Genomic DNA, 14,297 nt, shown 5'->3' with positions numbered 1-14,297 from the left:
ACTGAGCTTGAATAAAGAAGGGGTAGGAAAGTTTCTCTACATTTGTTCTTGAAATGACCAATTACCTCAATATACACAATCCAGCATACTTTGAAAGAAAGACTGCAGCCTGAGTTGGTCCATTTTATTTATCTGAATGTTCCTTCTCTTTCTGGATGTCATGGTAGCATCCTTCCCAGGTCCTCCCTATGATGTCTCATTCAACTCCCTTCCGCCAGCCCCAGCACACTGCTCTGCCTTGTTGCCAAGCCCTCTCCTCACTTCATCCCCAGCACCCCACAATTCCCTCAACCCCACTCAATCTTCCTTCTCTCAGATCTTGCTGGATTCACAGCAAATGCCCAGACCGGTAACATGATGCTATTTTAAGATTACCAATGAATAAAAGAAAATCAAAGGGAAACAGTGTCTAGTTCCACTAGAAAATAATAAACAAGAATCCTTTATCATTTCCCTTTATCCAGCATTCAGTTGCACAAAAAGCAGCTGTGGAGACAGAATTTTAGGGGTTGTACAAAAGACAGCCAGCATGCACTGCTTCTTCTAATGATCCTGGCTCAGACCTCTGCCCCAAAGAAGGAACATGCCTGAAGGGACACATTTGCTACCAACTTGGCTGACTGGACCAGAGATAGATGGGCACTCAGACTAAAAGTGGCCATCTATAGGGGCCAAAAACCTATCATATTAGATTGGGACCATCTATCTGTCCAGGCTACCCTATCAGTATACGTCAATCCTGTCTTTCAAAGTTACTGATTCTACATTCCTCCCTGCTTCAGGTTATCTTAAGACTAGACCAACTGACTTAGTCATGGCAACCCTCACAGAACTACAGAGGATTGTAGCATACCACTATAGACTACAGAAATGCCACTTGATCTATTCACTTTATAACACACATATAATTACCAAAACTGTATTTTAAAAGGTGTACGTATGTGAAAGATAGGTTAGTAAAGTGATGTTAAATACATGGGTTTAAAGACTTGAATTACAAGATAATAATGCATTACGTTGACATATTATTTGTCTTAAGGGGCCTCTGAAATACTCAGTGGGTTTCCTTCTATAAAAAAAAAATACAGGTCTAGATATTTTTAACATCCTTTGCAAACCACTATCAAGAGCTACTGTGAATGGTAAATTTCAGTTTAGCCTGTACATACACCACCCCAATTTTTATATCCATGGAATCCAAATGAATGAGATTTTATTATAGGTGAAAAATAAATATTGACAACAGTGTACACAACTAGAATTTTCCTACTTGAATGGAAATAGAATTTGCCATAACCACCACTCTGGAGAACTCTTAAGCAACGCATAACAATGAACACCATGTACACTCTATGACCCAGAAATTCTGGCCCTAGGTACGTATCCAACAGAAATGGGTATGTATGTTCACCAACAGAAATAGCCAGTAACTATTGACCAACAACCCAAATGTCCACCAACTGTAGAACAGCTTCTCAAAATGTGGCCAATCCAATGGAATGCTATATAGCTAAGATATGCAGGAACCATTGCTACATCAACATGGATGAATCTCCCAGATATAATGTGAAGCAAATGAAGCCAAAAACAGAAAAGGAGATCTTCTGGGTTTCTACTCATGTCAAGGGTTAAAATAGGCAAAATTAACCTGCTGGTGGAGCACAGGACATCAGGTTGTAGTCACCCTTGGAGGAAGAAATGGTACAAGTGATGCCTGGGACAGACCCACTTGGAGGGTTTCTGGTCCTAGATGCCAGCAATATTCTATATCCTGATCTGAATGCTGATTATACTGTTACATTCACTTTGTGGTAATTAATCAGACTGGGCACTTGGAATTTGTGCACTTTTCTGTATGTATGCTATGTATCAACAAAGCATTTTAAAATTTTTAGAAAAAAATTGCCTATAATTACTCTTCAAAGCATCAAGTACCTGAACTCCTGCCCCAAAGTTAGAGGGACCCTTAATTCCTATCATTAGCTCCTGACATGTCCAAATGATTCTTTGGCTACTTGTTAATAATGGAATCAAAAGGCACTAATCTCATTATCGCCTGTCAGCAGGCTCTGTCAGAACGCTGTTGGCCATTAGTTGCCCGCTGCTGCAATCAGTCAGAGACTTGCAAAGCACCCACAAGGAGACACGAAATACTGCCAGTTTAGTTTTTCTCTTGTCCCACTCACTTTTTAGCAGTCTCATGTCAAATCCTTCAACTTCTCCTACCCCCCACACCACAGGCTACCTTCTCCAAGAGACCAAACCAGAGCTCTCTAGCAACCAAATAAATCCTATTCTCTGAACAAAGAACCCCTATTCTCTACATTACGGGACTCCTCCATCTATCCACATATCCATCCATCCACACATCCATCCAAACATTTATCACCCACTATGTGCAAGGCTGTGTGCTCAAGATATTAAGTTAGGTAAAACATATTTCCTTCACAGTATTACATGGAGAACAGACACAAAAATATGATTATGAGAGACATACAGAAGAATAGAAGGAAAATAGGAGAGAAACATGTAAGCCAGCTTTGGGGATGGGGGAAAAGAAAATGACTTCTAGTGGAGATTTCATATAAAATATACCCTAAAGCACAAATGAAAGTTGGTCAGTCAAGTAAAATAAAGGCAGCTCCAAGCCGAGGGGATCTCAAGACTGGCTTTGAACATGTATACACTATGACCCACCAACTCTGTCCTTAGGTATGTATCCAACAGAAATGGGTTATGTATGTTCACCGAAAGACAGACAAGGATGTGAAAAAAGCAGGGAGCCTAGTATGTGGGTGTGGGCATGTGGAGAACTAGAGGGAGTAAAATCTGAGTGCAGGCAGAGGACAGCAAGCAGGGAGCAGAGCATAAAGGTCTTTGCAAACCATGTGAAACAGAGGAGACTTCACATGCCAGAGAGAAAGGGCACTCACTATGGGTGGTGAGCATGAAAACAGCAGGTCAACTTGGTTGCATGGGACATGGCACTGGAGAGAAAGAGGCAAATAGATTTCAACACAGATCTGCTTGACCCAGAACACTTGGAGTGGGGTTGGAGAAGAAAAAAATTCAGGAAATATTTAGGCGGTAAGAGTTGCCTGGGTGGCTCAGTCAGTTAAGCATCCAACTCTTGATTTCAGTTCAGGTCATGATTTCACTGTTCATGGGTTCGAGCCCCATGTTTGGCTCCATGCCAATGGCATGGAGCTTGCTTGGGATTCCCTCTCTCCCTCTCTCTGTGCAACCACCCCCCCCCAAACAAACAAACATACATTTTAAAAAAGAACTATTTGGTAAAATCAAAAGAACTTGGTGACCAAGTTGGTGTGGCCTGAGAGTGGAAAAGGAGAAAGGGAAGTTGATAAGAACTGAGAGACAGCAAAGGAAAGACACACAAGAGGAGGAGAAGGTTAGGGTGGAGAGGAGGGAAGCTGATGAGGTCGCACTGGGAGCATTAAATATGGAGACTTCTGGGATTATGTTCAGTAGGAGAGTTAACACCTGAGTCTGACAGGAAGGGACCCTAGCTAAAGGTAGAAATGGACTCCTCAACACACACTAGAAACCCTGGAGCCTATGAAATCACAGAGTGCATATGGTGAGCAAATAGAGGCCCAAGGACTCTTGGCCATGCCAACATTAAGGAAGGAGTGGAGAGGGGCGCCTGGGTGGCTTAGTCGGTTAAGCGTCCGACTTTCGCTTAGGTCATGATCTCGCGGTTTGTGGGTTCGAGCCCCGCGTCGGGCTCTGTGCTGACTGCCAGCTCAGAGCCTGGAGCCTATTTCAGAGTCTGTATCTCCCTCTCTCTCTGACCCTCCCCTGCTCACATTGTCTCTCTCTCTCTCCTAGAAATAAATAAAAATATTAAAAAAAAAAAAAAAAGGAAGGAGTGGAGAGAGAAGGGTCTATAAAGAGGGCAGAAGGAAATAGAGAACTACCCAGTGATCATGAGGTATTATGTCATCAATGCCAAGGCAGTGGAAAGTTTTAAAACCTGAGTGACAGATCAAAAGCCCCAAGTGGAAACTAATTTGACAATGAACTATTTGTAAAAAAATAAAAAAAATAAAAATAAAACATTTTAAAAGATTAAAAAAAAAAAAAAAAACCCAAATGTAGTAGCCAGAGATCCAGGAAGGTTAGAACAAGAATACTTCCATTGGATCTGGCAATTACCAAGTCATTGGTGACTTTAGTGAGAGGTTTCAGACTTCAGTTCACTTCAGTCAACATGGCAGACTAAGCTGATAAACCCATTGTAAAAAATCTAGATAAAACATAACCCTCCTCTACAATCTAGATAGAGAGCAGAGCTTTGGGGGGGCGGGGGGGGGGGAATGATGGGAGCAAGAGAGTGCCAAGGAAAAGAAGCCAAGACTAAAGGCCAAGCCTATACCAGTACCACAGGAGACTGTGACAATATCAGACCTCAATATAAATCATAGAATCCTGGTGTTTAATGTCCTCAAAGGGATAGGACATGTTGCTTTGGGCCCACACAGATGGGGAACTGGAACTAACTGGTCTACATAAAGCTGAACTTCTAAGAGCTGCCCAACATATAAAAAGGGGACAAGAAAAACGATCTACAGGCCGAGAAAAGCAGTAAAGAAGCATGCTTTTTCTCAGGGGTTTGAGCAGAGAAAAAGCCTCCCTGTAAAAAACTCCAAGCTTGCACTCTATGGTGTTTCAACTCCAAGCTGAAATTAGCATAAAACTGGTGTTAGATCTATGAAACTCTTTTTTAAAAATAGTAATCCTTCCACAGCCTAAAATATAGCCTGTGACAAAGAAAAGCTCATAGTATAAAATAAAAATTATAACATACACAAGAAAACAAATAACTATGAGGGAGAATCAGCCAATCACATATGGAGAACAGGAAGTTAGAGAAAAATCTGAAAAGCCCTGAAACAAGAATTTAAGATATATAGAAACCATTGCAGACAGATTTAGGGAAAAAAATTAAATAGAATATTCTAATAGTCAAAATTAAAAATTTGATCAATAGGTTCAACAAAATATTTGATACCAAGAAAAAAAGAATTTTTGAACCATAGGGTAAAGTTTGAAAAAAAAATTACCCAGAACTCATCACAGAGAAAGACGTGGCATATATGAACTAAGATACACGGCAAAGTGGCTAGATTAAGTTAAATGAAGAAAAAAAGAATGGGGGGAAGACAATAATCAAAAGGAAAACTGCTGAGGATTTTCCAGAAGTGAAAAAAAAATTAAATACATAAATTCTCAGATTATACAAGGTCACTTGAGTCCTAGGGATTTTAAATAAAATAAATCCACGCATTGATACACAGTATTGTAATGAAAAGACTGAAAGCAAGGGAAAAAAATCATCTTTAAAACAAAAGATCATTATCTATACAATGGAATACTACATGGCAATGAGAAAGAATGAAATCTGGCCATGTGTAGCAACATGGATAGAACTTGAGGGTGTTATGCTGAGCAAAATAAGTCAGGCAGAGAAGAATACCCTATGTCTGCACGTACAGGAGGATTAGGAGAAACTTAACGGAGGACCACGGGGGAGAAGAAGGGGAAAAATAGTTGGGGAGAGGGAGGGAGGCAAACCATGAGACTCTTGAATGCTGAGAACAAACTGAGGGTTGATGAGGGTGGGGGAGAGGTGTGGGGGTGATAGTCATGGAGGAGGGCACTTGTGGGGATAAGCACTGGGTGTTATATGAAAACCAACTTGACAATAAACTATTAAAAAAGATTATTCTCAAAGGAATTAACTTGGAGCAGACTTCTCACCATTAACAGTAAATTCCAGAAGACATTGAAATCCGTTAGTCTGCTCAGGCTGCCATAACAAAATATAACAGACTGAGATGGCTTTTACAACAGAAATTTATTTTCTCATAGTTCTGGAAGCTGGGAGTCCATGGTCAAGATGCTGGCAAATTTGGTTTCTAGTGAGAATTCTCTTGCCAGCTTGTTGATAGCTGTCTTCTCACTGGTGAGTGTTCACATGCCCTTTATTCCGTACTCATTCAGAGGGAGGGAGAGAGAGGGAGGGAGGGAGGGAGGGAGGTCTCAGATATTTCTTTCTCTTATTAGTACGTCCATTTTATCCAATTGAGGTCCCACCCTTATGATCTCCTTTCACCTTAATTTTATCCTAAGGCCCTATCTCCAAATACAATCATATTGATGGTTAGGGCTTCAACATATGAATGGGGGTAGGGGAGCAGTGGGAGATCTTACACAATTCAGCCCACAAAAGAATATCTTCGAAGTATTTGGAGAAAAATAACTATCAGCTAGAAATCTGTATGCAGATAAACTATACTTACCTTCCAGAAATAAAGCCAAAATCAAATTATTTTCTGACAAACTGAGAAAATTCCTACATCTAAGGTATCACAAACATATCACTCCACTAACAGTGTTCTGCTTAGCAGTACACTAATTGAAACTAGAAGAGTAAATAGAAGCAACAATAAATCAACTAAGTTGGTAAGATATTCACTAAAGAAAACATCTAGTGAACAGTCTCTCATAGGTCCCAGACACTGTTCTATTTGCTGAGGATTGTACAATGAATACATCAAACGCCTTGGTTTGTTCCATATAATCTGGTAAATGGTGATAAGTGCACTCAATGAAAAAGCAGGAAAAGGCAGCAAGGAGAAGTTTTATTCTGTGATGCTAAATCCAAATGTGCAATGAATAGTAAAAAGTAATAATAGTGGTGAAGTTTCAGGGCTTAAAAATAAGAGGTTTCAGATAGGATGATAAAGCCAACAAGAGACATTTGGATCAGGTAAGTTTAAGAGACTCAGAAATCAGTCTGGGGAAAAGAATACAAAAATACTATTCAGAGGGATACGTGCATCCCAGGGTTTACAGCAGTGTTATCTATAATAGTCAAATTATGGAAGTGGGCCAAGTGTCCACTGACTGATGAATGGATAAAGGTTTGTTTATGTATATAATGGAATATTACTCAGCCATAAAAAAGAATCAAATCTTGTTATTTGTGATGACATGGATGGAGCTAGAGAATATTATGGTAAGCAAAATAAATCAGTCAGAGAAAGACAAATATTCTATGATTTCATTCGTATGTGCAATTTAAGCAACACAAAAATGAGCCAAGGGAAAGAAGAGAGAGAGAGAAGCAAACCAAGAAAAAGACTTTTAACTATAGGGAACAAACTGTGGTTACCAGCGGGGAGGTAGGTGGGGAGATGGGTGAAATAGTTCATGGGGATTAACAAGTACACTTGTGATGAACCCTAGGTATTGTATCCAAGTGTTGAATCACTATATTATACACCTGAAACTAATGTTACACTGTAGGTCAACTAGAATTGAAGTAAAAACTTAAAAATGAAAAAAAAATTCACAACTGGAGAACCAGAGTCAAATTTCCAGACTCTTATTTCCCCTTTGCCACTCCCTCAGTATGCCAGATTTCCCTCAGACTATCTCACCACATAGTGAAAGATGACCTGAGTCACAAAAGATCTCCTGTAAACTCAACAGAATCTAGTGAAAGAAAGAGAACTAACTCTGACTTGTATCTCAAAAGCATAAGAAACCTTTCCCTTTAGCAGCTTGGTAGATTACCTCTGTGCTAATTGGCCAAGATAGTGTCACGCGCCCATATGTAAACCAATCGCAGGCAAGAGGAAGAGAATCCCAACGTTGGTCTTAAAATAACCCTGATTTAACTACTGGTACTGGGTTTAAGTAACATGAAGGAGGAGACACACACAGACGAAAATCCCAGTTTTTCCATGAACCAATGCCTACTGACAAAATTGCAAATGGCATCTGCCCCACTACTGTCTGCCTCAAAACTGACCACAGGTAGCCACTATGTGACACTATAATCAGACCCCCACACAATCTGGCAGAATATAACCCTGGAAACCTGAAAAGAAACCCATTAATCTAATTCTGTGTACAAGTCCAACTGCTTTAACCAAAGCATGTGCATAGAAGCCACATGCATGTTAACCAAGCTGTAGCTCTACTGCACTAATTCAGTAACCAAACTGTAGGGTAACAGGACCATCCAAATCAACCCCTAAAGATAGCAGATCAGAACACCTCCCATGCATTAAGCCAAGCCACAGGCTACCTCTGCAAATATTTAAAGGTTCCCAGATGCCTCTGTAAAACTTCTCTCTTCAGGCTACAGAGCCAGTTCCAGATTACACAAACTGTCAAAGAGATGTGCATTTCACTAAAGACCATTTCCAAATTATTTCAACATTATCGGGTTGGAGAGATATTATAGAAATAACTGGCTAACGTGGATTAAATGCTTTCATTTCTAGGAAAGGTGCAGTTATGATAAAGGAATTTTAGAACCAAAAGGGACTTCTTAGGGTATTTAATAGGACTCCCACATTTCACAGATGAGACTTTGTGCAAGTCAGTGGCATCAAGGCCGGCAATTTGATGAAAGATTTAATTGAAGAGAAACCTTTTAAATGTATTTGTGATCACACTGTCCTGAGAGCAAGAGAGAATATATTAATTCAGCAATTCTCTGTCACCTTTGTGAGGAATAACAGATCCAAAGTCTACATCTCATTTCAGACTGTTTGAGACCTCTGAAGTTCACCTAGGGACCTAGGATTAAAAGTTCTTCCATTAGGGGCACCTGGGTGATTCAGTGAGTTAAATGTCTACTCTTGATTTTGGCTCAAGTATGTGGGATCAAGCCCCGCCTCTATGCTGACAGTGTAGAGCTTGCTTAGGATTCTCTCTCCCATTCTGTGCCTCTCCTCCACTCATTCTCACGCTTACATACTCTTTCCCACGCTTACATACTCTTTCCCACATGCCAAATAAATACTATTTTAAAGTCCCTCTTTTAAATATAGTTAACATACTCAGTTCAGACAGATGCACTGAGGTTATGATTTCCGTTATCATTATTTACATGTAGGAAATAATTACATGCTAGTTTCTTCTACGTTTTACTCAATTCTATTATGTTTTACCTAGTTAGTATAAATTCAAGAAATTCTATCCACTCTAAAAACACTCCAAAAAATAAAAAAATAAAAAACAATAAGAACACTCCAAGGATAATAAGAGTAGTTCCATAATGTGAGTTGAGTAAATGGAAGCCTCTGTCCTCTTTCCAGTCTACCACTGCATCCCTGTATCTAGCAAAACTCCTAACAGAGAGTAAGCCACCAATAAAGGTCTTTACATAACTAACTAGATCAACTTAATACTTTTAGCCCTTCAAAATACTTACAAAATTATTTCAAATCCCTTACCATATATGAAGCGCCAGTTTGATTATTATCACTTTATAGAGAAAGAAATACAAAGAGACTCAATGACTTAGCTAGGATCATGTATCTAATTAAGAGCAAAATTTGGAGTAATACTTGGGTTTCCTCATTGGTGTTTCCAGCTATTAAATCAGTGGTACACAAAAGCACTTCAACTGGAAATAATCACACAAATATAAGCTATTGTTAATATACTATGTTCCTTTCCAAGCCAAAACATAACTTTCTTGTGGATTACCTGCTCACTTTGAATTATCCATGCTGCTTCACTCCACTAGCCTGGAGAATAGCATTGGCCGTGCCTTAAATAAAACTGCCTTCATACACATGAGCTATCCAGGCATCAAAGGCATAAAAATTAGTTTTTCCATTGGCTAGCTGACCACAGCTACCCTCAACAGTCTCCAAGTAATCCTGAGTAACTTTTGCATCACCTTGATCTGATTTGTGCTAAAACTAATCCCTTCAACTGGGTATAATAAGGAGAAAACAGTTGTGTGATTTATCTGCAGACACTTCACCAACTTGGATCACTTTCCAGCTCATTTTAGCTGGGTAAATAATAGCTCGATATGTAGCACCTGCTAAGTGAAATGAAAATGGAAAATGTTTTAAAGGGTTTTCACTTAATGTCTTCATATTACTGTAAATGTATGAAAATTTTCTATCCAGGTTTTTATTACTGTTGATTGCTAAGCTGACAGGGGAAAATAATCCAAGCTGGCACATTAATGAAACATGATTTTTTTATAAGTGTCTTTTTTTTAAGAACAAAGCTAAACACAATTAAATGGTAAAAAGTCACTCCAACTCTTAACTCTTTAAAGATTGTACAGTAGCTATCAGATTTTTACATGCTTTCTTAGCCACGTCCCCTTGCCTAGAAAACCCTTTCTTCGCACACAGTGGCATGTCCAAACCCAGCCTTATGTTTGCAGCTTTGCTCCCTTAATACCATCACTATGTCTTTCTTGAAGTAAATGTCCTTTCAGAGCCCTTAGAAACATGCCTACCTATTCCAGAAAGTTACAACATACAGGGAAAGAGAACAGTAAAGGAATATCAGGAATTGAGGGCATACGCCAGGAGAGGCTCCACTGAGAGCAGACATGCCCCCGGGAAATAGTGCCAATATTAATCTGAATCTCTCAGAAGTGGGCTCAACCCCACCAGTAACAACAAAGAGGAGCCCAAACCCTTCCAACAATACTCTCTCACAGACACTCATGAACGAGCTGCTTTAGAAGCTCACATTCATCCAAGAGGTGGTGTCAGTGGTGGAATTAGTCACACCTGCCAGTGAATAGCAAACAACAGCTGTATAGACTCAAGTGAGTTATTGGTTGTAGGCTACAATCTCCCAGGAAGCAAACTATGCAATTTCTGCTGCTTCCAGGCCAACTGAAAGGAACTTAAATTTGCAAATGATTAAGTGTCTTAATTGTAGCATCTTAAAGCATTTCATTACCATAACCAATACCCAAAGGCTGGGAGAAGGCCAGCTGCGGCATTCAGAGGCTCTACCCTAAATTTTAGCAGCCATGACATCTTCCTTCCCTCTCCCTCATCATCAGATCCTGCCTGTAGATTCTCATTGCCTGATGCAAGCTACTTTGTGGAAAAGGCATCCCTAGAAACCAAAGCTTCTGACTCCCAGTATTCCCTCCTGCTTTACCATTGTTCCTTTGCTTTTATGTAAGAGAAAAGGGGAAATGTAATAATTATAAGGTGTTTAATGGATTTTTCATGACATGACAACATTTAATTTCATGAACCCAGTTGCTCTTTAAGTATGTCCTGAAAAATGCAACCCCAAGGAAGATTCTGGGGACAACACACTAAAAAGAAACAGAACATGTATAACATGCCTTCAAGAAAATTATGTTCTGGGTCTGGAGGCAAAACCTCCATCACACTCACAAAAGTCATTCACTGATATTTATGAACAAATGCAATGAGCAAAGCATTGTGCTAAATTCTTTTGGAGAAACTACAATAAGACAGCAATTACCCTCCACCAAGGAGATAATAACTGAGGAGAAGCTGGGCTTGCAAAGGACTGCAGAGACCACCCAGTGAGCTCTTGACACTCAACCACACCCTGGCCAAACAACTCTGGTGGTGCTCTGCCTAAAAAGATTCCAATTTGTCTACTTCAAACTTAAAATGTAGGGCCTAGGATTGAACACAATAATCTAGGTGTGGCTTTCCTCCTTTTTCAAGATACGTTTCTTTCATTGAACCTAAAATCTCATAAGCTCTTTAAACACTCATATTCAGATATGTGAAGACGCCAAATAAGACTTAATTTTTCCCCACATATCTCCCCTATTCTGGTACTTTGCTTTAACAGTTCATTTGAGAGCCCAAACTCAAGTATAATCTTCTTAAATTTAATCTCTTCTGATTTGGCCATATTGTAGCTGATCAAATATTAGGTCATCATGACTCGATGATTTTATTGTACTGTCCTTCCTAGTTCTGTCTCCTACAGATATGACACATGTGCTTTCTATATCTTTACCTACATCACTGGTAAATATTTTTGCTAAGTATCAACTACAAAATTAAGCTCTGTGGAGACACACAAGAAACATTCCTCCAGAGGGACATTAGCTCTTTTGGTAAAGGTGTTCGGCACAAAGTCAGTATTACAAGTCTTTCCTTAATTTAAAATGCCTCATACTTAACACATTTTCCTTATTTCTTAAGTCAGGGGAAAAAAGGTTTGGGGGCAGGGGGGGTGGCTCTTAAATGACCTCATCTATTTGCAGTGAACCCAGGCTGACTCAGAAACAACTGCTGGTTTACTATCCATCCTTGTAATAAACTGTATTAAAATCTCATTCCAAATTGCAAAAGTCATCTTGAGTTAGTAGGGGAATGCCAAAAGAGAAGAAATAGCACTTCAGTTTGGCCAAGCACAGGACACTTTTAGAGAATAGTAAAGGAAGGCACTGAGATTGGAGTATAGAAAATCTCAAAGACTCCACTTAAGAGATTAGACTGAACTCTGGGGGTGGGGAGGGGGGTGAAGATTAGACTTAACTCTGAAGTTAAGAAAAAGCAGTGAATGGTGTGTGCTTCGGTGCAGTAAGGGGCATGACTGGAAAGAACATCTAGAGAAAACAATCTGACAGAAAGCCAAGAAAGGTAGGATTCTAGGCAAAAGCTAGAATTATAGAGATCAGGTCTTTAAAATGATTTGAGAAAAAAGTTTAAATAACTTGACTAAAATGGGAACATCAGAACACATGATAGTGATAGAGATACAAACTAGTGACTAATTAAACAAAGAAAGAAGCTAGGAAAGAAATCAGTGAGGACTCTGAGGCCCTCCAAGATGGTCACTGAGTAAAGTGAAGAAGACCAAAAGAGAAACTGCCTGTCCAAGTAAAGAAAGAGATAAATTAGTTTCAACAAAGTAATCATGAGCTTCCAAAGGGACATTCAATATGTACCTGCCCTGAAGTCAACTAGTAAAAATGGCCCTTGAGAGAAAGATAAAGTGGACTTGGAGACAAACTGAAAATATCTGTATTTTTGAGTTGAGAGGAGGGAAATAGGCCAGAAAATGACCCAGGGAAAGGCAGCACAGCAAATCTGGATAGAACTAGGTTAGAGAAGTCAAAGGGAGAGAAGCTTTGAAAAAGAAAACCATCTCAAATGACAGAGTGGTCAAGGAGTGGTCAAGGATAAGAGCTGAGAACCGGCTATTAGACTTTGTGCTCAGAAAACTATCAGAGATCTTCAAAAAAGTATTTTAGACTAAGACGTCCTTCTCAGATGGCCATGTTGGTCAGCAAGCAAAAATTTAACATACTCACTCAATGATCCTACTCTTTGACTAAACATCCCATTATCTGCTCCATTCTCCTTCCAAGATACTTCCTGACTAGAGGGCTACTCCCACAATGCAGTTCTCTCATACTTCAGCTCTCAGCCTCCCCAACTCACCCACACCTGTTTGATTAAGACTTAGCCTCCGTTGACAGATCTTTATCTTTGGAAATGCCCCTGGCTATGCCCAAAAAACCAAGTTAAGCAAAGGATTAACTAACATACTCCCACTGATGCAGTCAAACCAGCACCTAGTTAAGAGACAGAAAATAATTTCAGGTAAACACCCTCAATGAGTTGCTGCCAAGATGCCCCAGTAATCCCCTAGTGAAAAAATTCAGCCTCTGTCCTGACAAATGCCTCTGCGCTTTCAAATGCAAACTCTATTCTTGAAAGAACTTTCCTATTACCTTGATACACCCAAGAAAATAAAACCAGCCCCCTAAACCAACAAAGAGCATCTGACCTGCCAAGGTCACGTGACAGTCCAAAGTCATAACTGCACAGAGAATCTCCCCCATTTGGGTGATGCCAGAGCTTTTGCTTCTATAGTTGAGTAGAGAATCTTTGTGAACTATTTCCTTTCTCTGAAAAGGTCAGTCAAAATAGTAATTAATTGTTGAGGGAGAGACTGCCATAGGAAGGGACCCAAAGGTCACTAAATAAAAATACCAGATGATCCTAAATGCACCATTTTTTAAAATTTATTTTGAGAGAGAGCATAAGCAGGGGAGGGGCAGAGAAAGAGGGAGAGAGAATCCCAAGCAGCATGGAACCCAATGCAGAGTTTGATCCCACAAACATGAGACTATGACCTGAGCCAAAACTAAAAATAGGACACTCAACAAACTTAGCCACCCAGGCACCCCTAAAATGGCCTATTTTAAAAGGGAGGGTTCATATGCAAAAAAAAAAATTTACCTTTCCTTCCATTCATATAAAATCATGGAATCACAGAAAGTTACAATCTGGAGAGGCCCTTAGAGATCAGCAAAAGGATCACCTCTGAAGCTTGTTTCAAAATAGACTCCCAGGCCTCACCCTACACCATGGGCTTACTGACCCAAACTCTCCAGACGTGTCCAATTAACTCACTCTATTTATCAGATCCAGAGAAATGACTTTCCTACAATCATAAATATTTCAAAGTATACTCCACTTGAT

At 39.7% G+C, this 14,297-nt stretch overlaps 1 protein-coding gene across 7 annotated transcripts in view; it reads right to left on the bottom strand.

The window, feature by feature from the left end:
* The window catches only part of LRMDA (leucine rich melanocyte differentiation associated), a 1,037,699-nt gene that overhangs the window by 892,495 nt on the left and 130,907 nt on the right, over positions 1-14,297 (bottom strand). The window lies entirely within an intron of this gene.

This window comes from Hyaena hyaena, unplaced genomic scaffold (genome assembly GCF_003009895.1).
Source record: "Hyaena hyaena isolate Hyena2069 unplaced genomic scaffold, ASM300989v1 scaffold_97, whole genome shotgun sequence".
NCBI lineage: Eukaryota > Metazoa > Chordata > Mammalia > Carnivora > Hyaenidae > Hyaena > Hyaena hyaena.
Note: the sequence above shows the minus strand (reverse complement) of the source record. Positions and strands in the feature narration are given on the sequence as shown.